Source organism: Polypterus senegalus, chromosome 2 (genome assembly GCF_016835505.1).
Source record: "Polypterus senegalus isolate Bchr_013 chromosome 2, ASM1683550v1, whole genome shotgun sequence".
NCBI classification, from domain to species: Eukaryota; Metazoa; Chordata; class Cladistia; order Polypteriformes; family Polypteridae; genus Polypterus; species Polypterus senegalus.
Genome location: NC_053155.1, coordinates 242,995,039 through 243,022,412, shown reverse-complemented (window position 1 = coordinate 243,022,412; position 27,374 = coordinate 242,995,039). Strand labels below are relative to the sequence as shown.

Below are 27,374 nucleotides of genomic sequence, written 5' to 3'. Positions count from 1 at the left end.
CTCAAGGAGCATTCATTAATCTTCCAGCGGGTTATTCATGACCATGTGCGGAGTGTTGGAGGGCTTCTTAACATAGCCTACACAAAGGAGCTACTCCTCTCTGCCGCTGCTGCCAGACAGAAATACCACATGTATCTTGATGACCAAAGACGTCTAAAGCAAGATGAACAGAAGGCACAGAAGAGGAAAGGACTAATGGAAGAGATAACATAAATAAAATCCAAAAAGAAGAGACTAGAGGAGGATATGAGGGTCCTCCTGAAGTCCGCTGATGACAATGCAGAAAAAGCTGAATCACAAGGAAAACTGAGCTTCATATCAAAGTCCAATGGCCTTCAAAGAGCAGCAAAGGAAAAGAAAAGAAGTCTGGAGACTTTTGAGAAACAGCTAGCTGAAAAACTAAAGGAACTGAAGGACACTCCTAAACAGGCCCTACCCTGTTTGGCCTACTCCTGGATAAGCTAGTTATTATTTTTGCACTATATTTTGTTCAGTGCAGTTTCATTTTTGCACTATTTTCATTGCAGTTTTTTGCACTTGTGTTGTTAATTGCAGATTTTTTCCTAAACTCAACAGTCTAAAGGGCACTTCCTTGCCAATTTAAGTTATTGATCGTGTAATTCACGCCATGCCATGTGAGGGCTGCTCAAGATAAGCAGAAGGCAGAAAAGAATGTTCCTATTTTACACAATTAAAGTGTTTTATTGAAATTGTATTTATCTGTCTGGTGATTATTTGTAATTTATATATAGGTTATACAGAATGCCAAGACTGCTTACAGAGAGGTGATACATTTTGAACCATTAAACATGTTTTCTTTTAACCTCTTAACTGTCACCATTTGACGGGTGGGACATTTGCCATACAGTTACAACAGTACCTTAGTCCCAACCTAAGGTAATATTGACAATAATAAAAAGTAATATTGATGAAAGTTCACAAACTATGGTTTCCATATTTGGTGACTGATTTTCAAAACAGTTGACACAGAAACAGTTGTTCATTAATTTGCAGCAAGAATATTTTCGGATTCATAAGGATTTAATTTATTACATGAATTTTGAATAGTAATGCACATGAAGTATCATGAACGACTGATCATGAAAGTTTGGTACTACACCCAAACAAAATCTGACTGTAAGCTCACTTTTTGAGATATCAACTTTAGGTAGAAAGAGACCAAACCTAAAAAGATACTTCATCCAATAACTGAACTTTTTTTTTTTACCATTTTTGGGTGAACTATCCCAATAAATCTGTGCTCCAAAGTATTCAACAATTTAAGTTGAAATGTCATATGTGTTTTTTTTTTTAATAGCACAATGGATTTAAATGTGAAAAAGTACATACAGCATATATAAACATAATTTACTGCAGTTGTTAGGTACTGGAAAAGCATAAAAATGCACCTTGAAAGTGCTTGAAAAGTGCTGGAATTTGAAGTTGGAAAAGGTGTAAGAACCCTGTGTAAGAGTATGGTGACGTAAACAGCGCAGTCCTTTTCATGTGAACTGAAATTGCGAAAACCCTCACTGAATTCATTGCCCAGTAATACATGTTGGAAAACAAATCCTCCAAAAATCTAATTTTACTTTACTAAGTTTACTTCAAAGTTAATATAGTAAAATAAGCCGATATGCACAAAGTCCACTGACCTAAACTAATTATAGAAACTCAAAATCACAAAAATCTTTACTAATAAAAGGCAAAGCCCTCACTGACTCACTCACTGACTGACTCACTCATCACTAATTCTCCAACTTCTCGTGTAGGTAGAAGGCTTAAATTTGGCAGGCTCATTCCTTACAGCTTACGTACAAAAGTTGGGTAGGTTTCAGTTCAAAATTCTACGCGTAATGGTCATAACTGGAATCTATTTTTCTCCATATACTGTAATGGACGTTAGCTCGATGGACGTGGGGGCGGAGCTGTGTGTGACATCATCACGGCTCCCACGTAATCACGTGAACTGACTGTGACTGCAGTACGTGGAAAAGAAGGAAGAGCTCCTAAAGCGCTGAAGAAAAACGCCGAATACTTTATTCCCCAGATACAAGTTTAATGAGAAGACACGAGGTATAAACGAGACTTTGGATCACTTTGTAACGGAGTTAAAATTGCTGTAGCGAGAAACTTTTAAGTGCCGGTTCTTAGCTAACATTAAATAAAGCCGTGGACATCGCAACATCACACAAGAGAGCAGCTCACGTGAACTGACTGCCCACAGTATGAGTGACCCCTTCAATGCATCAAACCTGTTTAAAAAACGCATTACACAATTGACAAGGTGGGAAAAGAATATGCTCCGAGCTGAGCTCCACAGCTAACGTGGTCTTGCGGAAGCAACTTCGTCACACTGCCACCAAATACTGACAGAAAAATCCACAAATTAATACACACGCTGTCTCTAGAGTTTCTCCACACTCAATGTATTCCTCGCATCCCTGTTAAACCCTCTGATCTCCCATTTCAATTCAGATGCTTCCAATTTCTAGTAAGGCTCTGCTTCGCGATGAGAAGTAAGAAGTCTCAGGGACAGACCCAACAAAAGGTTGCCAATGATTTCAGGCAAGATTGCTTTTCTCCTGGACAACTATATGTTGCACCTCAAGAGTGAGCTTGCGCAGCTTCGTTATATTACAACCAGAGTGCTGAACTGACAACGTGATATATAAAGAGAAATATAATAATCGTAATAAACGAACAATAAAACAGCGGAGAACCCGTGGATTAAATAAAAAGGCAGCTTTCTTGGCAAAGCAAGGAAAGAGGATGGCTTTATATGTCGTTCATTTATAAAACAGCTGAGAAGCTGTGTAAAGGCTGCTTCACAAAAAGCCAGCGGAGCGCCTTATATGAGCAGGCAGTCAGCTAAAGAAGGGAATCAATAAATATCTCTATTCATGATAAACGAACAAAAAATAGCGTACAAGCCGTGGATTAAATAAAGGAAATGGGTACCTGAACAGTACAGTAAGTCTCGAATAGCTACACAATAGCTATAAGAATCGTAATAAACGAACAATAAAACAGTACAGAACCGCGAAGCAAGGAGAAACGACGGCCTTATATGGCGTTCGTTTATAAAGCAGCGGGGAAGCTGTGTGAAGGCAGCTACACAAAAAAACAGCAGAGCACCACACGCTGAATGTATTCCTCGCATCACCGTTATACCCTCTGATCTCCCATTTCAATTCAAATGCCTCAAATTTCCAGTAAGGCTCTGCTTCGCGATGACAATTAATAAGTCTCAGGGACACACCTCACAAAAGGTTGCCATTGATTTGAGGCAACATTGCTTTCCTCCTGGACAAAACTAGATGTTGCATTCTCAAAAGTAATCTCAGTGCACAGCTTGGTCATATTACAACCGGACTGCTGAACTGACTGAACGTGGTATACACGGGATTTTGCTATATACAGTATATATATATGTAGATATATATGTATGTATGTTTATATATATATGTAGATATGTATATATATGTATATATATGTGGATATGTATATACAGGATATGTGTGTATATATGTAGATAACAACAACAACATTTATTTATATAACACATTTTCATACAAACAGTAGCTCAAAGTGCTTTACATATTAAAGAATAGAAAAATGAAAGACACAATTATGAAACAAAATAAATCAACATTAACATCGAATAAGAGTAAGGTTCAATGGCCAGGGGGGACAGAAAAAACAAAAAAACTCCAGACGGCTGGAGAAAAAATAAAATCTGTAGGGATTCCAGACCATGAGACCGCCCAGTCCCCTCTATATATACAGATATAGATATGTATATATATATGTAGATCTGTATATATATATATATATATGTGTGTGTGTGTGTATGTATGTATATGTATGTGTATATATATGTTGATATGTATATATATGTATATATGTATGTGTATATGTATATATATATAGATATGTGTATGTGTAGATATGTGTATATGTAGATATGTTTATATGGTTTATATATGGTTTTATTTCAGGTGACTACCTCTTGAAGCTCATCGAGAGAATGCCAAGAGTGTGCAAAGCAGTAATCAGAGCAAAGGATGGCTATTTTGAAGAAACTAGAATATAAAACATGTTTTCAGTTATTTCAGCCTTTTTTTGTTAAGTACATAACTCCGCATGTGTTCATTCATAGTTTTGATGCATTCAGTGAGAATCTACCAATGTAAATGGTCATGAAAATAAAGAAAACACATTGAATGAGGAGGTGTGTCCAAACTTTTGGCCTGTACTGTATGTTTATATGTGTGTGCGTCTGTGTGTGTGTGTATATATATATATATATATATACAGTATATCCCCACCCAACGGGAACGACATGCTGAAGTGTGTACCGAAGCGCTATTGCCACATGTGAGATTGTTTGTCCGGGTCCCAAGAGAGTTTAAAAACCTCATATATTCTTGAATGAGTGACGCATTAACATGAATGCTTCTTGAACAAGCATCACTGCAACCACATAAAAACGGCTTTTTCGGCGTCTTCAAATGCAGCAGTTCACATACGTTTGCAACCCGAGATTTTTCTTCTATTTTGCATATAACAAGTATGCTGTTTCTATAGAAGGGTGATAAAGAGTTAAATTCTAATGGATGTTTTTCAAATGTTGACGAGCAATAAGGAAAATATATCACTTAAAACCACACAAAACAAAAACAGCAAAAAAACAGTACGAGGAAAGTTCGAAGAAGGAACATTTTTTACAGTGTTTCTGTTTGGGAATCGTTGTGCAAATGGTCACAACTGAGCTGTGACCGTAGAACTAACTGCTCTGTGGATGATTCATTCAAGCATTTCAAGGTCACTTCGTTGTAATCTGCTGCTGAATGTACTTCATAGTAACGAGATTTCTGTGGACTCGTGTCATATGGGAAAACTGTCAGAAACATAAAAATACTTTGTTGTAATACTCTCTCACCCCGGTCTCTCTCCTCTTTCTGGCAAAGCCCCGCCCGCCTAGCGTTCTGAAAAGTGTCTTCAGTGAAGGGGGCAGCCTTTTTGCTTTAGCCCTTCACTGAGTGAGTCTCCGTTGCTGGCAGTTCTCTCACGGCCTGGTAGTTACGACTTTGCGGCTGTAACTATACTAGCAGATGATGTTTCCGGTACCGTAATGCCATGGTAAAACGTGCTTAAGGCAGAAGCAAGAAAAGTCAATAAGTAATGCCGAAGATGCAGAATGATTCAATCACAAATGATAGTAATCATTCTGTACAAGTTTAGTGCAAACTAGGATCTGTCATGCGGGCCGCACAGATTTCTGTTGAGGGCCACATGCGGCCCGGGGGCAGCGTTTTTGACATGCCTGATCTAAGGTATCAGCATCTGCCATGTCCCATTAGCAACTAGGTGTAACCAATCATGTTAAACATTTTCTGAATTTGTAATTAATTCTTTTTGAAGAATAGTGACCTAATCAATGGATTGTATAAATATAGTACAATGGACACTTTTTTCTTTGCAAAAACACTAATATGATGCTTTTTGCCTTTTTGGAGATTTAGATAAAGAATAATGATTGACACTCTCTCCTGCCTGTGTTTTATTGTTTAAATCAGGGCATTCCAGTGGGGGGTGTCTGTATTCAAAATTTTCTTCCACAATCAGAAGAAAGACAAAGTCGCTTAACCGCTAACATCGAGAAAACGATATCCCTTTTACTTTCCCTCCTGCTGTTAATACACAAACAAGGCAAGCACATCGGCAAAACGAAACTTCCAAGGAAAGACAAAGTAGCTTAGCTGCTAACATCAGCAAAACAGTATCCCTTTCACTTTTCCTCCCACTGCTAATGCACAAGCAATGCAAGCATGTCGGCAAAATGAATCCTCCTAGGAGAGAAATGCCCAGAGTAGTTCATTTCAATTACCTGACATCTCTATATATCAGGTTTTTTTTCTGTCCATTACAATAGTTTATAGGACCCCGGGCTTTGTACAGCACGGGCTTACACAGCTAGTTATGAATAATTATGAAAAATTTTATATATATGGAAGCGATGGACTGTGATACAATGTGCATATTTATAGCTTGTAGTCCTCAAAGGGAGAAAATGAATCATGTAACTTGAAATTATTTTTTAAATCTACGCTTTTGGCAACCTAACAGGTGTCATCATCAGAAATAAATGATTAGACATACAGGAATCAAAGGCAACAAATAGCAAATGAGGGTGTGGGGGTGCAATGGTTTGGTTCATTAAGGTGGGGTTTGGAGGGTGTTAGTAATAAAGGCTTTATTTTTAATTTTTTTAGCAATTAAACAGGTTATTTGATCACCATGTCAGAATTGTGTTTCTCTTTACTATATATACAGTTAATATATTCTTATAAATATCATTTACATTACCCAAATATACAGTATACATCATTATTGCATTATAGTATTAAGAGCTTTCCAGTGTAAGATAGGGGGATGCTGATGCATATTTTAGCTATACTGGTTGCAGGATGGTAATGTTAATGATGAAGGACCAACCCATCACAAATACACACAAAACAATGGGCAAATTAGAGCAACCATTCAGCTTAACAAAAACATTTATAATGTGGAGGAAATATGGAAGAGTACCCAGAGAAATTCCATGCACACATAATTGGAAGACTCCAAAAAGACATTAATTTGACCAAGGTGTAAACCTAGAAACTTGGAGCTACGACCTTGCATTGTTAATCTCTGTACTATTTTCATGGCCCATATGAAACATGGGTTTCTTCAAAAATATTATTAGCTTACTATTACTACCAAAAGATGACTGACAATACTGAAATACAGGTATGTACTAAGTAGTCCATCTATCATAGAAGAGGTCAAGGTAAAATGGCATCACCTGTCTTAGTTACTGTATATGAATGTTCCATCGGAAAAAAGGTGATCTGGTTGTGGCATCTTGACAATGTCCAGTGATTGAAATTAGGAGGTAATACACTTGTTTTTATTCACAATTTCAACATATACATGGAGAAAATGCATCAGACAAAGTATGAAACACCTTAAAGACAGGAACACAGACTTTAGAGACCCATAAATTCATTAAATAAGTTACAAGGAAGTGTGGTTGATAGTTTTATTCAACTTAATGGTATTTTAGAAAAAATAGGTGAACAGGATTGTTTTATCTGAACGCTCTATTCAAATGTGAAAATTGTTCAAATGTACCAATCACCATTCAGCTCCATACTGACATGAAGGCAGCAGCAGATAAAAAAATGGAGCAGAGACTTTAATAGGACACCATGTATGAAGTTACTATGTATAAGGACAATTTTCAGACATCTAGATCAGTGGTGAAAAATTACAATGTAGTAGAGATGCATTTATGAAATAAAGATTTCATTGACATACAGAAATTTACTACTTATGTGTTTACTGAATCATAAAGTAATGATCTCATTATTTTGGCACAACCCTTGTATTATGTTTTACTTAAGGCATTGTTCTTTACCACAGTGATGTAAACTTCTATACTTAAAGACCAAACAAGTAACAAAGTCCACAAGATCTTTAGGCTGAAAATAAAATACTTAATGACTGTAATCACCTGAAGATACAATAGATAAAACTACTCTATGTGTGTATTATGCATCCATAGGGAAGGTGGACTATAGGAGATGTGTGTAGTATCAAAAGAATTGACTGACTGATTGCTGTTACAAGTTACATCCATGCTGAACAGTGAACTTAACAAAGAGCTGATATGGTGTTTTTTTGCAATGGTTTTTAAAGGAATGAGTAGACGTCTTGCCATTAGTTTCTTAAGTGTACATAAGCCCATCCTTTTTTGGTTGACCATTAGTATTGGACTATTAGTTTTAGATTGCCAATCATTGAGTTATGGCACTTTTTAAGTATTTAACTGGTACCATGAGGATACATTTCCAGGTTATCATGTGGTGATTTTATCCAATAAAGCCCAGAGGCTGAATTCCAAAGATTCCCCATGGAGAGAAATCCAACATTACTGCTACACTTAAGAGTGTCTGGCTGTTTTTTAGCAAAAGACTTGTGTGCCAAAGTATGAAAAAATGGTTAAAGCCAGTAATTCCTAGAGGGCCACTACACAGATGCCAAGACGTTTCTCAGGTACTGGCAGATAAAATGTAAACACAAGGAACTGACACTCAGAGAACTCTACTGCAGCATATTTCAATGATTTCTCTCTGCAGAGGAAAAAAGCCTTACTTCCTTTGAAAAAAGTGTAGCCTTCAGTCTTCTTTTTTGCCAGGCCTCCTAGGGCACTTTAGTGTGCCCCTTGAACCTTAATACAATATAATTTCTATTATAAACATTCTAACCATGTGACATACTTTTTGCTGCAGATAAATGGCAATAAACTGTCTAAAATCATTATTCTTTGAAAAGGCTGTAATATATTGCCAGGCAACCTGGTATTACAATAAAAGAAGGTATTTGTGATGACTAATACTATGTGTGGTGCAGCAAAAAGAATGACATAATAATTATTACTTGCACCCTACTCTAGCTTTGAACAGCTTAGTATGTGTGGATTTTTATTCCAAGTTTTACTTTTAAATTATTTCAGAAAAAAAAATCTGCATGAAGTTAAATTTAACAGGTAAAAAGAGAAAAGTTACAGGAAAGAAAAAAACAGTGGCATCCAAAATCTTTAACAGCTAATCTTATTAAAATCAGGTACATACCACAGTCCACTTTGGCTCAGCTATGTGTATATTTAATTTCTTTTAAATGTTTAGAGATGATAAACTTTCAAATTTAAGATCATATCTCATTTCTGATCAGATGTCTGACAACCAACTGTGTTTGTCAGAACAGACTGTCTTACTTGTTGCAACAGGCTCCAGCTACATTTGAGCAATTGGCAAGCCTTCTAACAGAAAGACATAATGTCAATAATGTGTCCTGGCTGTAGCCCGCTCATTGGTGTATGAGTTGTGTGAAGCACCCAGTGGATATTCTCACTCAGTGCTTCCCAATCCACAGACTGAGCACAGCAACCTAGCACAGGAACCTCACTTGAGCTGCATGTTATCACAACCTCATTTTTTTCCTGTCATTTCTCAAATGTCAAGAGCATAGATGAGGATGGTGCTATAATTTTTAGAGAAAACTAAAAAATTTTCTTTCATTATCCCTTCTTCATCACCATCATCTGGTTCAATCTGCACTAAATTTGTGCCACAGCTGACTAGAGCTCAGTACCATTTCCTCACAGTTTGAGCCATCTACACTCAACTTCACTTCAACTTACACTTGCATTCTGGGACACCACAATCTACATAAAATATATTGTGTTTGTTAAAAATGTTTAAATAAACAAACTTTATTACACAGACTCTTTTATAATTGGCTAATCTGAAAAACAAATGTGCTAAAAACACTGGAAGCCGCATTAATCCAAATAAATCGGCAGGGGAGTGTAGTTAAAAATAACTGAGGTGCAATGGGAATTAAAGACGCATCAGAAGAGGCTTAGGACAGTGAAAACTCCAAAACAAATGTGCTACACAGAATGTGGGCAGTGGAAAAATTTAAGACTGCAGGATATCCAAGTAAGATACAAATTTATGCATGTGAGTAAACAGTAATGATTTCATGTATTTATTAGGCCAATGACATAATTTGGCATTAACAGCGCTACACTCTGTTGCAATAATTGCCATTGTCGAGTCAATCCCATTGTAACTCCAGATTGTCACTATGACATCTGGCACCTCATCATCTACAAAATAAGCACTGCGTAAAATGTCCTATTTGTCAATCACAGTAAGTTTTCTTTTTATTAGTCAAACTGTATATCATTCATGTTGCATCGACTTAATGCATACAATTTTATTGTCTCTGACAAAAATACATTTTCTCCTGATAATGTGACAGTTAGAGGTTTTTAGTATAACAGAAAAACATGCAGAATTAAATAATAAATGTGGTCTGATGTCATTTGTTACCTTAACCTACTACATGTTTAAGCAAATGGTTATTTAATTTAAAAAATGCTGTCTTTTTATTTTTGAGATTCACTTTGTGAACAGTAAAATCACCAAACACATACAGTATATTCTTACTTTATAAGATTGCAGTCTGCATTGAATCAGATAGTTCTAATACTTTACCACTGATGTGCCAAATGTTAAGCACAGCAATGTTACACAAAGAAAGTTTGCTGAACACATATCCATCGCCAAAGTTTATTTTAATACAGAGCTGGTTTGGTACATTGCTTTTGTTAAAATATACTAAGCAGGATGGCATATTTTAGTTGTGACAATGGAGATGATCTCCCAAGCACAGCACGTCACGACCCCTTGTTAAAAACTTCAAAATGCTGAGGCATTCTAAATATATAAAGAAATTATAGCCCATCCATTTTCTATCAATGAAGCATTTACTGTAACATTCAGTTACCATTATAGCATGACTGAACTTGCTTGCCTGGTGGCACCACACTACCCATGTTGAAACAACAGTACTAATAACCTAGTTGAAAACTGCATACAGTATATACCATTTGTTGGCTCGTTTGCTAACACTGACTGGATGCTATGACCATATGCTTAATCTGTAACTGTAAAGGTACCATCAATAAACAAGTAATATCTGTGGGATGTATGGTTAAATGTCTGAAATTCCTACTTTCTTTGGTGCATAAAGACAACATTTTTTTTCCTGTCTAAACACTGACTGAATGTAAAGCATGGGAGTAGTTATTCGAACTTGACAACCGCTCTATGGCAGGGGTCCTTAATTCTGGTCCTGAATGGCCTCAGTGACTGCAGGTTTTCATGCTAACCCTTTTTTTAATTAGTGTCCTGTTTTGCTGCTAATTAACTTCTTTTGAATTAAATTTAATTGAATTTCACTTGAAGACTCCGACCCCTTAATTGTTTCTTTTTCCTTAATTAGCTGCCGAACAATAATGAGATACAAAATGAGCCAAAACATGACCAGCAAATTATGTTCATCATGCAATAAATGAAAATAAAGAAAGATGAAGGTCTCAGGAATGCTGATCTGCTCAGGTCCCCAAAACATTTTAACAGTGCTCTTAGAAAAGAGAAAATCAACAGTTTCAGAAATGTATGCTATTGCACAATGAGAGCAGCAACAAGCCATGGAATGAAAGAATGGGTTTAATTAACGACAAGACTCAGCGGGTAATTAAGCAACTGGCTGGATTGAAACTGGTAGGAGTTTGAGGCCCTGACATAGTTGATCTTCTGTTGGCACATTAACTTCACATTTCATTTCTGTTTGGGTGCCATTTAAGGAAAGAAAAGAAGCAATATAGAGGAACGATGAAGAAATTCAGAGGAACAAATCTTAAAAAACAATTCAATTAAAATTCATGCAAAAGAAATTAATTAGTAGCAAAAAACAGGTCACTTAATAAGAAAAGGGTTAGAATGAAAACCTGTAGTCACTGGGGCCCTCCAGGACCGGAGTTGGGGACCCCTGCTCTATGGCTATTACTTTCAGACTTCTAAAAGTATTGTGTGGCATGTTTTAATTTAAGCACCTTTTCATTGAAGTTTAGTGCAAGTTGGGTGACATTCACTTACAAAAGACCAGCCAATGAAATCCACAGAATAAGTCATTGGCAAGTGATGACACTTTGGTATTCGCTTTCAGTTCCAGAAGATAAAGTTAAGTGGTGGATGAAATGACCACTGAAATCCTCACATTCAGATACCAGCAGTGAGGGATACTTGCACATAATGTGCTAATCAATGCTTATTCTTGAGCAAATTTACAACTGCACAGTTTGAAATAATATGTAATTTACAACTGCTGACGTGCATGTACATTATGCACAAAGAACAGTGCAGAGGAAATCAAAATTAAAATACAAAAAATAGTTTTGTTTTGTGTTTTTATTTTCTCATTTTAATTTATTCTAGCCTTTAGTTTTTCATTTTTATTTTAGTTTTAGTTAATGAACTCATTATTTTTTATTAATAACATATTTCATTTGGTTTTTGTTAATGGGAATAGCACTGAACCACGAACAAGAATACCAGGAACTATAACTGAAACCAAGACCAGGGGCCTCATGTATAACGGCATGCGTAGAACTCACAGTATAACATGGCGTAAGCACAAAAGCTGAAATGTGCTTACGCACAGAAAAATCCAGATGCAGGAATCTGTGCGTACTCCAACTTCCACGTTCTTCCGCTACATAAATCCCGGTCAGTGTGAAAAGTATTGCTCGTGCACACGCTTTATGTAACGCCCCAACTCCTACCAGAATTACACCTCTTTGAATATGCAAATCAATATAAAATCACCCTTCAGCGCAGCCTTCTGTGAAAAGACAATGGGAAAAGCACGGGGGGAAATATAAGAATTTCCGCGAATACCAAGTGGAGGCAAAGGAAAAACATACTATTTGTTTAATTAAACCGTGGTATAATCAACAAAAGGAAGTTGATCGAGTGACATAGCGTGTTGGAGAAACTTGAAAGCTCACGTTCACAAAATCGCACAGTGCCGGAAATAAAAAAGAAGTCACATATCAAAGTCGTTGTGAAAAGGAGAGTTGTAGCCCACTGTCTGAGTGTCATGAAAGCTTATTAGGGTACAGAGAAAAAAAAGGCACACAGTGGGGAAAAAGCACGAAATGTCAACTTCAATCTCAAAATTTCCACTTTAATCAGGTAGTTTATTTTGTCATTAAAGTAGAACATCATAAACTTCATCTTAAAATTGTTCAATTAACCAGTTTCTCAAATCACATCGTAATTAAAGTAGCACTTTAAATGCTTTGTTTTGTATGTGATCTTCTATGTGCTCTATGTGTGTGAATCACTACTTGCTTCTTAAACTGGCTCTCTTCCTCCAACTGGACACAGAATCCATTACATTTGTGATATTACAGCTCTCTGAATAACTAAAATGCTGAGAAGTATACGTGATATCATTTTCATGATGATAGGAGTTAAAGCACGTTATTAAACATGGGTTTCACGGCGCAGTGATTGTGTGCAACCTTCGATGAAATAATTTATTGCAGCAGTACTCAGGGGCGGCTCTAGGCTTGTGGTGGCCCTGGACAGAGGAAGAATCGGTGGCTCCTTCTCCCGCCAATGTCAGTAAGGTAGCTTATGCCCAGTGGGTGGCCACGTCCATTGCGGACACTGCATAGCCGCCCCGTGCTCATGACACAAGCATTTAACTTTGCCGAAATTTGTCGCTGCGTTTTTAGCTGTGTTGTTATTTTCTCTTTCTGTTTTATATTCAATATATATTGGCGTAGCCGCCCCTGCAATCCTTGCTTTTCTTTCTTCAAGTAACCGATCGCTACACAATCAGCTCTGTAATAGACGTTAAGCCATCTGTAAGCTTAGAGCACCGATTCTTCAAAACGTTTAAGGAACATTGAAATATCTTCGTAGTACATGTTTAATTATTCTATCCTTCACGACAGTCCCAGTGAAGAATATAGATTATTTAAATGAAGTTAAAGTTTTATCTGTATAATATAATAAACATTTTGCTGCATTTCATCTTAAAAATGATATTGTCATCATATGTAAATACACGCTTTATAAAGTGGCTCAGGTTGTGTGATATTATAACTGTAGTGCAAGTTTACAGTGGGGTGATTGTACTGTACTTATAAGTACAAGCAGTTCTACAAGGAGCAATTGATTAAAGGCGTTCTTGGGATGAAACTGTTTCTGAACCGCGAGGTCCGTACAGAAAAGGCCTTGAAACGTTTTGCCATGGCTGAGACAGCGTCTGCTTGAAGCTGTATGCCGATAATTCTCTTTCTGATCAGCTGCTGCTGTGATTCACACTCAGATACAGTGATATAAATACTCCGAGTGGTGCAGTGAGAGTAATATGGAAAAAGATGATCCGCTGTGGCAACTCTTAACGGGAGCAGCTGAAAGAAGAAGAAGAAGGTGCAGTGAGAGTGACAACGCTAAAGCAGTTATGGTATTTGGAGTATCAAAAATAAGGTAAGTGAGTTGGAGTTGTATGTAGCAGAGCACAATTATGATATTATAGCAATAACGGAAACCTGGCTAAATAACAAAGATGGGGATGAGTGTAACATAGAGGGATACACATTTTTTAGGAAGGATAGACAGAACAGAAAAGGAGGTGGGGTTGCTGTTTATGCCAAACAGGAATTAAATGTAAGTCATCTTCAGTTGGATGATGAGCCCCATCTTAGTGAGGACATGTGGCTTCGCCTGGAAAATATTAGGGAAAAAGGTCTCATTTTAGGAGTGTGTTATAGACCACCCAATTCAGACAGTAATTTCAACACACATCTTTTTAGTAATATCAAAAAGGCAAGTTTACAGGGGGATATTATAGTCATGGGGACTTTAATTATCCAAATATTAACTGGGATAACCTTACAGATGGAGGAGCACAAGAGCAGGAGTTTTAGAAGTAATCGGCGACTGTTTTTTAACACAGCATGTTAAAGCACCAACAAGGGGTGAAGCCTATCTGGATTTAGTATTCTGTAATAATCAGGATAGAATTGAGGGTGTAGAGGTGATTGAACCACTAGGGTCAAGTGACCATAATGTAATACAATTCTCAGTATTTTGTAAGAGTACAGATGCAAAGACTAAAATTGTTAAGTTGAACTTTAGTAGGGCTAATTTTGAGCAGATGCGACAAAGTCTAAGTAGGATAGACTGGGATAAGCTTTTAAATGTGGAGACAGTCGAGGAGCAGTGGAACAGGTTTAAAAATGTTTTACATGTAATGCAGGACAGATACATACCTAAATTTGGAAGTAATAGGAAACTAAAAAATCTCCACGATGGATTAATAAAGATTTAAAAAAGAAGTTGCAAAGGAAAAAACTGCTGTATAAGGCATATAAGACTAATGACTGCAAAGAGAACCGTAGCGTATGAGAACATGAGGGCAACCATTAAGAAGGATATCAGAGAGGCTAAAAGACAGTTGGAGAGGAATATAGCAGATAAGGCGAAAGAAGACCCCAAGAGATTCTTTCAGTATTTTAGTAGTAAAAGAACAGTTAAGGAGGAGGTCAAGTTCATCAGGAATAGTAAAGGGAATTAAAAGATACAGACAATGAAATAGCAGATGCCCTAAACTTACATTTTTCTGAGGTGTTTACAAGTGAGCAAGTGGATAACCTGCCAGAGGTAAACACAACTACTAAGGAGGTACTGAGGGATTTGGAAATTGTAGAGGGAGAAGTGCTGCTCAGATTAAATAAGATGAAATCAAACAAATCACCAGGCCCAGATAATATTTATCCTCGTGTTCTTAAGGAGGCTAGTGAGTACATATATAAACCCTTGACACATATTTTTAGGAAGTCACTGTGCACTGGAGAGATTCCAAAGGACTGGAAAATGGCAAATATCATCCCATTATATAAAAAGGGTGACAGGGCAGATCCAAGCAACTATAGGCCAGTAAGCTTAACAAGCATCACAGGAAAATTAATGGAAGGAATTATTAAGGATAAGATTGAGCAACACATGACAAGGACAGGAGTTATTCTGAACAGTCAGCATGGGTTCAGAAGGGGGAGGTCGTGTTTTACTAACATGTTGGAATTCTATGAGGAGGCAACAAAAGGATACGATCAAAGTGGAGCTTATGATATTATTTATCTGGACTTTCAGAAAGCATTTGATAAGGTGCCACATGAGAGGTTGGGCATCAAGTTAAAAGAAGTGGGAATTCAGGGTGATGTTTTTAGATGGGTGCAGAATTGGCTCAGACACAGGAAGCAGAGGGTGATGGTGCGAGGAACCTCATCAGAACTGGCTGATGTTAAGAGTGGTGTTCCACAGGGGTCAGTGCTAGGGCCGCTGCTATTTTTAATATATATAAATGATTTAGATAGGAATATAAGTAACAAGCTGGTTAAGTTTGCAGATGATACCAAGATAGGTGGATTAGCAGATAATTTGGAATCCGTTATATCATTACAGAAGGACTTGGATAGCATACAGGCTTGGGCAGATTTGTGGCAGATGAAATTTAATGTCAGTAAATGTAAAGTATTACACATAGGAAGTAAAAATATTAGGTTTGAATACACAATGGGCGGTCGAAAAATCGAGAGTACACCTTATGAGAAGGATTTAGGAGTCATAGTGGACTCCAAGCTATCAACTTCCAAACAGTGTTCAGAAGCCATTAAGAAGGCTAACAGAATGTTAGGTTATATAGCACGATCTGTGGAGTACAAGTCCAAGGAGGTTATGCTCAACCTTTATAATGCACTGGTGAGGCCTCATCTTGAGTACTGTGTGCAGTTTTGGTCTCCAGGCTACAAAAGGACATAGCAGCACTAGAAAAGGTCCAGAGAAGAGCGACTAGGCTGATTCCAGGTCTACAGGGGTTGAATTATGAGGAAAGATTAAAAGAGCTGGGCCTTTACAGTTTAAGCAAAAGAAGATTAAGAGGTGACATGATTGAAGTGTTTAAAATTATGAAGGGAATTAGTACAGTGGATCGAGACTTGTATTTTAAAATGAGCTCATCAAGAACACGGGGACACAGTTGGAAACTTGTTAAGGGTAAATTTCGCACAAACATTAGGAAGTTTTTCTTTACACAAAGAACGATAGACACTTGGAATAAGTTACCAAGTAGTGTGGTAGACAGTAAGACGTTAGGGACTTTCAAAACTCGACTTGATGTTTTCTTGGAGGAAGCAAGTGGATAGGACTGGCGAGCTTTGTTGGGCTGAATGGCCTGTTCTCGTCTAGATTGTTCTAATATCGCCCAACACTAAAACATCTATAGCATCAAGCTTACTTACTTCTAATATCGCCCAACTCCCTGGACCATTATATTGTTACAAGTTAATTACAATCAGATGCATTACACTAATAAACAATATGCTGTTACTTTCAGTGTATTTATAAAGCTGCGCCAGGAAAATAAGGTGTAACCACACAGGAACAGTAGCATTGCTTTGATGCTGGGTGCCACCAGCCTGCAAAACCGAGTGGAGAACTTGCGTACGACAAGGTATGAGGTACCGAGGAAAAGTGCGTGGCTTTACGCCAAGTGTAGGTTTTATACATTGCGTTTTGAACGTGGAAAAGTTCTTATGCAACATTTCTGTGCCTACGCACCGTTTATACATGAGGCCCCAGGAATGGATTTTCCATGCTGTTGTCCCATGTAGCTCCTAGAAGCCATATAATGCCATATGTAAGAATAATTAAGATTTAAAAATACTTGGTAAATGTTTGAATTAACATCTTTCTTGACAAAATGTTAGATGCCAGTTTTTTAAATTCAGTTGTGCTACACAAGTTGATCTGTTGCACCCTTATACACCATTCATAAGAAATATAATAATATTAATTTAACTCTTCTGTATACCTTAATGGAAATAACAATGGTACCACTGGGCCAACTAACTACTATTGTTCTGCCATTGCTAACTATGCACTACATGGTGTTCATGGTAGGTTTCTTTCTTGCATCTGATACTGCCAGGATGGTCTGCAATACAACAGTTGAAACAGTGATTTCAGAAAATAAATGGATGAATATGTATTTATTTTTGTTGGTGTTACATTAATAAAGAAAGTGTGAATTAATTATCCTAGTTGTAATTAACCTGGTAATTCTTCATCAGAAGCAAAAATGAATCACCATAAGGAAAGTTGTTTGTTAAAAGCAATCAGATCTTTTAAGTCAGAGTGGTGCAACCAATAAGACTTGGGGAGTGAACAGACACTTACAGCATTAATTCAGAGAGAAACTGCAATGGATTTTTAGTGTTGCAGGAAATAATCCAAGACAGGTTGGACTGAAAAGTAAGAGATAAGGAAGAGATCAGAATGAGTGAGATCAGATAAGAAGGTAAAATGTTTGTATGGAAAGAGCCTAGAGAAAATGCAGGATCTTGGGCAAGGCATAAACCATTGATTAAACTTAAAGAAACTGAGGGGAAAAAGTCAACTGTCATAAATAATGGCAGTTAAGCTAAAAGCCAAAGTCAACAAAAATAAGAATAATCTGTTAAGGTACAAAAAAAGCAAAGAAAAAATAGGCCTTTTCTTGTTTGCCATATTCTTTTCTTGACTTAATGTTTGGTAATACATTCAAATCCTTGTTTATTTTATACTTTAGGCTTTACACTATCTTATAAAGTAAATGTGCTGGAAATGAAGAAGTAAAACTCTAAATTATGGTGTCATTTCATTTTAACTTAGGTACCTGTAATTTGTTTTATTCAGTAAATAAATGAGACTATCAGTGCTGTACTTCAGAGGTTCATTTGTTTTGGTATAGTATCAATCCAGTTAGCAAGCTTGATATGAAACATTGGTTCTTATTAATTATGCATATATCACAAAATTTTATACTGCACAGATAAAAGAAAGGAATTAAAATTTCCAACATAATGTCACACAAGTACATGGCATAATATTTACAGAGCTGGTATATTAACCATAACTACTGTTGTAGGACAGACTGGCATTACCTAGTTTGCTATTCTTTGGCATCCAAAATCTTTGCAAAAAATAAAATTTCCAGACACCTTTAACTCCAGAAAGAGTACCAGATTTCTCTCTGTGGAGCCTCTTTGCACCTTCTGGGCCATATCTGACAAAATGATCAATAACAAAGTAATGGCCAGAGAAGATCTTCTCCTTCATCATTTTAATACTTGCTCTATGATAAAAGACCATAATTTATCAATGGGCAACACTGATGGCCAAAACTTTAGCTTTAAACTAAAAGGTAAAGCTTATGTGCATCCAAAATACCAATAGCAAAACATCTACTCCGTTTAAAAACCTTTGCAAGCACTATATCTATATACGCTTTCTCTACATGCTCACTGCTGTTAATATGGCCATAGCTTCTGCTCTCTATAGCAAAGACCATGTTGCCTCGCGTGTGGTTACAACAAAACCTGGAATGATTCCTTTAACTCTGAAGAGCACCCTGGTACTAGATGGGAAGAGTGTTAAACTTGTCTGTATTGGAGTTCAGCAAGGGTGAAATTGGTCCAAACCTTGCTAAGGAAAAACAAGCAAACATGAAAAAAAATCACAAGATCATCCTCCTTAAGATGGTGGTTGACTGATCACCAACTTCTCAGTAGATATAAACTTTATGCTCGCTTAAAAAGAAAAAAGTGTATAAATTTGCAGCATTTTCTGCAACCAGAAGGTGCAAACAAAGTAAAGAAGAAGAAGAAGAGCTTCTGAACAAAGAAAGAAAAGCGGAATGAAGACCTTTCCATGTGTAATGGAGATAGCCAACAAGGAAAGGATCACAGCATCACTTACAACAAACCATAAATACACCTACTGTACTTTGATTCATATTATTAATTGCAACTTAGTAGTTAGGATAAAGACAGTTAATGTATTATGCTATTGGTATCACTGTAACTGAAAAGTTATAAACTTTGTAATGGATACATTTTTAGCTGTTATTAGTTTCTCTACATAAATCCAGTAAGACGTTCGGAGTAACATGACACACACACAAACTACGGGTAAAGGGGCTAAAACTGTGCATTATTGCTATGAGCAAATCAATACCACTTTCATGCAGACACTAAAAACTTTATAATTAGTTAAAGAACTTATCCATCTTAGTTACATGAATCAAAAGATCAGAATTCAAAAGCTATGCGTTTTTTTTTTATTATTATTAATTTTATTACAATCAATACATAGCAATCAAGTTTTTACAAAAAAAAAAGAATTATGCTAAGAACAGATCGATCCCCACCCTTGAGAGAGAGAGCAAGCAATGCGTTTTTTTTATAGAAGAGAAAAGTTCAACTAAGCTAGTGTAAATGTATGTTTCACGTTGTTCTTTATTGTCCTTCATCTCTATAGCTGTATACATATACCTATAATTATGTCTGCATATATCCAAATTCTATTATAATTATGTTATGAATAAATAGTATTTGGTTTATTGCAGCAAACATGTTTGGGTTATTAGTTGAAAAATAGATTATTACCACATTCCGACAACAACAGAGAAAGTGAAAGTTATTTAATGCAGACTTTCAGTGATTTATGAACTTGATTTATAAATTGCCTTAAAGTGAAGCAGAGATCCTCCACATATCATCCTCACTATTTTTTTTTTATTTTATTAATTACTGCCATTGATAAAGCAAACTCTGATAATTAATTTACTGGTTGGTTAACATCAGTTATTTATTTTGTTCACTTCATACAGAATGTATACAGGTTTAATAAAGGTATGGAAAGAAAAAAAGCATCTGAAAATCATACAAACAAAGTAGTAATTTATACATTTCATATATCACCACCAAAAATAGCAAATCTGTGAAATATTTACAATTACATGTTACAATAAAATCAAACATATTTTGAATAATACTAGCAAATGCACATGATCATATTGCAAGAAAAGACAAACAGACACAACAAAGGCTTAATTTTTACAATACCTCATTCTTTAGTTTTTATCCAAATAACAGATAGCAGTTTCTCTCAAAATTTTCAGAAAAATACAAAAATATATACAATAGTTTCTTTTTCATTGTCAATCATAAATGTAACACCCTCAAACACAAAAACATTCATTTATTACACTACCTCTTTGCTCTTGTTGTATTTATGGAAATATATTAATACATGTGTATATAACAAACTCAATGGTGGAACCATTTTTAATAAATTAAATTTGAAGTTTGAAATTGTTCATGTAAATAATAGTTGTACATATTATTAGGTACATTTAAACTGTACAATTCTGCAATATATTCTTATTTAGAATGAAATTAAAATTATTAGTTTGTGTTGACTCCATATTTTTGGCTTGAACATTGTTGTGGAAAAAATTTTCTGTGTTTTCAAAGAAGTCATTCACAGAGACCAAATGAAAATGCAGAGCAATTCTTTCATTGTACACAGGTATGCACAAATGACTCAGTCCATGAAATGAGCATTCAATAAAACAATTCATCTGCCTTTATGCTTTTCTGTTACATTACCTCATCCAATACATCAGATCATCTGACTCATAATATGCATAGCTTCATCCAATCAAAGAGTGCCACCAGTGTTTTCTGACTCACCTTGACTCGTCCATTAATCTGAATTTTGCCTTGTAATAGGAGTGATTTGTGAACTCTTCTATTGATTTAGCATTGGAGGAGTGTTTGGGCTTTCCCATTAATTTATTCCCACTTTCTAGAGGGGTGTTTGTTACTCATCTACTTCATTTTAACCTTAGCAACTATCTTGGTGGCTCCTCTAGATGAGGCAAAAGCCTCACGTGCCCAAGCTTTAAGCCAAGCTTAGTTAACCCTTTAGTTACATTTAGTCTATTTCCTTATGCTTTTAATAATCCATTGTTAAACTTCATTTATGAATTTGGTTGTAATAAGTTGTAAAAATGATCATGTACCGATTAAAAATATTCCATTAAAATTCTACAGTGAGCATGAACAGTACAAATTGCAGGTTAATTATAATGAATAAAATGACACCTAACTGAGTAATTGTATCCCAGACCTGTTAAAAAACACAATAAATTCAGAATGCAATAATCCAATTTCCTGTATAGCTCACTTAAATTGTAATGCAGAACCACAATAGATCTGCATATCAACAATAAATACTAGTCATGAATGCAAGTGAAAAAAAATAAAAAAAACATGCTTAAAGGAAAATTAACCTTCAGTACTTGTAACAATTTCGGGGTTACTCTGAGCTTATAAATGGTTTCCTATTCTGTACATTTTCAGATTGACACTGCCTAATAAAATATAGTGTACAAGTCCTTGAATTGTACCCTGTCATGCATGCCTGTCAGAGGAGTCCTCCACTGCCTTATTTTCAGTTTTGAAATATCCTGCCAAGATGAGTGGGTAGCTACTGCTAACCATATTTTCTTGTTCTTCTTCTCTCACAGTTCTGAGAAACCGCCCAATAAGGGCACCTAGTTCCTGCCGCTTTAAATTTAGCCACCATAAAACCCGGAAGTTCCAGTAGAAGGCGTCTTTGGAAAACCAGGGCCTACTGCAGGACAGAGCACTGTCTTATCGACACTAAACAAAGTTGTTTTCTGTTTCCATTTATGAGAATTCCCAGTCTGGTGAGTAGCACAAAATCACACATTTTCTTTTCAATTTATCAAAAATTTAAGTTTGTCTGTAGGTGAATAAAAACAGCAATCTGGTTGGCATCCCAAAATATCTTTATTTTTGAGACTATCTTTACATCGCTTGACCACAGCACACATTTGAACTTTTGAGTAACTTTTTTTTTACTAATACAAAAAGTGCAATAGTTTCTAAGTGTAAACATTTCTTCAAAGTATTAGAAGATGTTTTGATGTAATAGTACTGTGTGTAATGCAAAAACTGTAATAAGCACAATTATTACTGTATACCAAATGATTGTATAATATTATAAAACCAGAAACCAAACATACAGTATAATGCAGGAAATATATTTTTGGAGAATTTTAACAATGTAAAATCTTGTAATAGCACCAAAAAGGCCAAAATTGGCACATCTTTCAAAAATGTGGTGTTTTAATCTCTCAATAAACTGGACATTTGGTAAAATGTAAAAGGTTGTAACTTTAAATACTAATGACAAAGTACAAAAAGAAAGAATGATTGTTATTCTCTTTTCTAAGTATAATAAAGTGTAATAACACACTTTTCTAAATCTGAGTAAGATGTGATATAAAATATTAATCCATTTAAGATTTTAATGATCTAAACAATAAGATGGACATAAAATACATGAGGTACTCTTTTGTGCAGAAGTAATAAAGCACCTATGGCTTATGTATGTCATTGACTTTGGAGCCACTATAGTATTATTACTGGTTTGAGTTTTATATGCCTGCCCAAATCATGGAGAATTCTGAATGGCAAAGTCAAGGTTACATTTAAAATATTCATAAATATTATGAACAGAAAGTAAACGTGAAATATTGGCACATGTGTTTGCAGATGGGAACAGATCTCTATTATAAATGAATTCAATAAATGCCTTAGATTCCCATCTAAGTGTTGGTGGATCTTGTAACAAATGCTAGAATTTGACCAAGTGAGATGCTTTTTCCCTTTCTGCAAGTAGAAAAGAAATATACACATTAAGTATTACATATAGTAAGCACTCATTGTATAAACTGTATATATTCATAAAAAAATATGGGGTAAATGTACCTACAGTTTAAAGATACAGTTTGGAAATGCTCAAAGAACACATTTATTTATTTATAAAAAGACACAGCATTCTCTGATTTGTTTAATTTAGTTGTGTTAGACAGGTCAGGACCCTATCCTGGAAGCAAGAAGGGAGGAAATATCTCTTGGCAGGGTTGTAGTCCACTAGAGGGCTCACTCATATATACAACTACATTTACACAGAGCCTATTTAAAGGCATCAGAGTTAAATTAGCATGCACGTCTTGGGAGACATGGAATGAAAGTTGGAGCTTCTGCAAAAAAATCCATACAAATATTCGGAGAAGATGCAAACCCCACATAGACAGTGACTGGGTATTAGATGAAGGCCTGGTATAGAGAATCCATGAGGCAGCAGTGTATACCCCATTATACTACATCCTATGGAAAGGTGTACTGCTAATATTAACAACCTGAACAGATTGAAATGGCAGACCAAAAAAAAAACATAAATTGCATTAGTTTGCCAAAAAGCAAAAAAAAAATCACTTGCGACAACCAATCCCTCCCAGAAATATTCATACATGTATGCAATCCATTAGCAAAACAAGCTTTGTGCATCTATTAAGTAATCTTGCAACCATGCTATAATTGTTGTATTCAAAAGCTTATTACTACCTCCATACTCCAGATTGACAGAAAATATCTTGTACATTTCTTGTCATGTGAGTGTTTTTTCTGTGTAACATAAGGCTAGGTAAAATGCCTTGGGAAACTTCTGAATTTCGTCTAAAACACCAAGTGTAAAAGGACCTGGTTTGAATCTAAAAACGAAATAACATAATCTACAGTACTATCACTTCAATTGCTTTGAAGTGTTACAAACAAAGCCAATTATAACGAAGAAGATATTTTACCTGTCTTTAATCTGCTACGTTTTACTAATTTTTTTTGAGTATTATATAATAATCCCTTTTTAACCATTTCTTCAAACAAGATTGCTAGTTCTAATCTTAGTTAGTAGGAATGTCAGTTTAAAAATATGTTTTAAGGTAATAAAAAAATATATCAAAGGTGACAAACATATTAAAATGAGTTCACTGTTATGCTACTAGTAATGTAAAATTTTAAGATAATTTTTTTGTGCTAACATTTGAGAGAATGAAAGATTCTGGTATCTCCCATTAACCTATATGTATTATCATTTAAATACTCCTCTTGTGGGCCCAAAAAATGCCAATTTGTGGTTTCTTCAACTACTGTAGATACTCGCATATAAGTCGAAAAATTTATGCCTTAAAATTCATTCAAAAAAGCAGGGTCGACTTATCCACGGGGCAACACAATTTTCCACAGAATTTGGGTAATGGCACAGTGCTTTTTTTTAAAACAGCCAATCAAACTCAGTGTTCAAAGTAAACAGTGCAGTGATTTAAAAGAACTCTTCATTAAATAAATAATCCATAAAGCAAATGTGGAGGTTTAAAAATCAATAAAATAGAAAAACAATCCTTTAAAAACCCGAGGTTAAAACGTTGCTGGAAGCATTCTTTAAGCAATCTCTACAGACAGTCTTTTCCTCTTTGATCACTCCCGCTACATAATCGCTCAGCAGGAGCGACTTCTATTTTGACTCCCGGGTGTTGGCCTAACACCCAGGCTTCCACACAGCTGCCTGCGAGCGCTCGTTCATTCGCTCGCCCACTCGCACCGTCTCTCTCTCCCCTGCTTTCTCCAGCCATCTCCATCTTTCTTTCTCTTCCTTGTTTTTTTTTTTTTTACTCTGTTTTTCCTTCCTCTCTAACTGACTCGCGCTTCTCTTTATATGCAGAGAGGACAAAGCAGCTGCAGCACATTAGCCACAGGAACAATCACGGATGTGGGCAGTCCCTCACCTGTGCACTAGCTGAGAAACGCCCCCACACCGCAGATCGCCGTGCGACTCTCTACAGCCACCATGCCCCCTCGCTAAGCTGCAAGTGCAGTGATTATTTATTTAAAAACTAAAATGGCCTTTGCTAAGAGAGCTGTGGACCCGTAACACCACATAAGCTTTTGTTGGAATTTCAAGCATCGGCTGGCTGGTGTACGCGGTTTATGAACAGATATGGGCTGTGCCTTAGTCAGTGAACAAAAATCGTGCAGAAGTTGCCGAAAGATCTAGAAGAAAAGGTCAGTTCCTTTCATAAATTTATTATCAAGCAAAGACAAAGGCATGACTTTGATCTCAGTAACATTGGTAACATGGATGAAACGCCAATGCCATTTGATATGCTGGGGAATCGAACTGTAGGAGGTATTGGTGAGAAGACCGTACTTATTAAGACAATGGGCCATCAAAAAACCCAGGTTTTACCCTCGACTTATACGCAGGTCATAACAAATTTCGTAATTTTCGGCTTAAAAATACACTTGACTTATATGCAAGATCGACTAATACGCGAGTATCTACAGTATTTGTTTAGAACATTCCACAGAAATCATCCTATGCAAGCACCCTGCTAAACTCAATAAATTCTGAAACATCAAGATGGTGCTAAGGTTTTCCCTTAATATATCTGAAATATAGTAAGAATCACAACGTACACTTGGTAACTACTACAACAGATTTTACTGTAGTTAATATTTACTGATCAAGTAGTCAATCATCTCTTAATACTGATTTATTACTCTCACCTTAGACTAATTTATCTATTGATGATGCCCCCACAGTTTTATATATTAGAATATATTAGAGAGAAATCAGATTATAATATATTAGATTGCTCTCATGTCCAGACTGTAATCTTTGGAAAGACCACTGCTTTATTGTTGATAGTACTATTGTATTTTAGATGTTAAAGCCAAAATGTGAGCTGATATGATATTACATACTATAAATGAAATTTAAAACAATAATTTAAACATAATTACTTTTTCTAGTTTTGACCTTATTTCTTCATCCTCAATGTTCTTAAAATTACATTTAACATTTTTGGGTCCATTGACCAAGGCATTATACAACTCAGGTGACAGAAATTAAGGTGGTGGTCCTCCATGTACAAGGTAAACGGCAATAGCACACCCCGGAATAAGGTTGTCATAGGCTGCTAGAATCTTAACTAGGAAAAGAAATTTTGAGCACATTTCTCTAGTTTTAAAGTCACTACACTGGTTACCTGTGTCATTAACAATTGTCTTTAAAATAATACTTATGGTTTACAAAGCCTTAAATAATCTCGCTCCATCGTATATATCGGAATGTCTGACACCTTATATTCCAAATCGTAACCTTAGATCCTCAAATGAGTGTCTGCGTAGAATTCCAACAGCAAAACTTAAAGAAGTGGTGAGGCAGCCTTCTGCAGTTATGCACCTAAAATCTGGAATAGCCTGCCAATAGGAATTCGCCAGATTAATACAGTGGAGCACTTTAAAAAACTGCTAAAAACTCATTACTTTAACATGGCCTTCTCATTACTTCATTTTAATTTGGTCCTGATACTCTGTATATTCAATTTATTATCATAACTATTTATGGCGGCTCTAAAATCCGTACTAACCCCTACTCTCTCTTCTGTTTCTTTTCCTAGTTTTCTGTGGTGGCGACCTGCACCACCACCACCTAATCAAAGCTCCATGATGTTCCTACATTGATGGATTAAAATTCAGAAATCTGCATGACCATCATCATCAAGTCCTTCCATGAGAGCCCTAAATACAAAGAGGACTGTTTCATTTATGTTAGGTAGAATGACCAGAGGGGGCTGGGCAGTCTCATGGTCTGGAAACCCTGCAGATTTTATTTTTTTTTCTCTCCAGCCGTCTGGATTTTTTTCTGTCCTCCCTGGCCATCTGACTTTACTCTTATTCTATGTTAATTAATGTTGTCTTATTTTAATTCTTAATTTGTCTTTTATTTCTCTTTTCTTCATCATATAAAGCACTTTGAGCCACATTTTTTGTATGAAAATGTGCTATATAAATAAATGTTGTTGTTGTTATTTGTTCTAACAAAAAGGCAAATGCATGCAATTAAATTAATTTACAAGAAAAATGGTATGCTTACTGTGCCATATCAAAAAGAATAAATGTATAATAGGGATATGTTATACATAATACAAAATTCAGTATAACGTGAATGAAATGTATGTAAAATTAACTATCAATGGAAGTATTCTCACCTTTGTAAACATTGTATACAAACACTCTGCTGTCCCATTTTACTAATATAAACAAAAATACATGCAATATTGACTGATAAGAGTTT

At 35.8% G+C, this 27,374-nt stretch overlaps 1 long non-coding RNA gene across 1 annotated transcript in view; it reads left to right on the top strand.

Annotated features, from left to right (window-relative positions):
- Positions 1-26,737, top strand: part of LOC120523781 — a 381,746-nt gene extending 355,009 nt beyond the window's left edge. The window contains exons 4-5 of the long non-coding RNA XR_005632699.1: positions 21,895-22,077; positions 26,698-26,737. This is a non-coding gene — a long non-coding RNA (uncharacterized LOC120523781). The remainder of the gene's footprint in view (positions 1-21,894; positions 22,078-26,697) is intronic.
- The last annotated feature ends 637 nt before the right edge of the window (positions 26,738-27,374 follow it).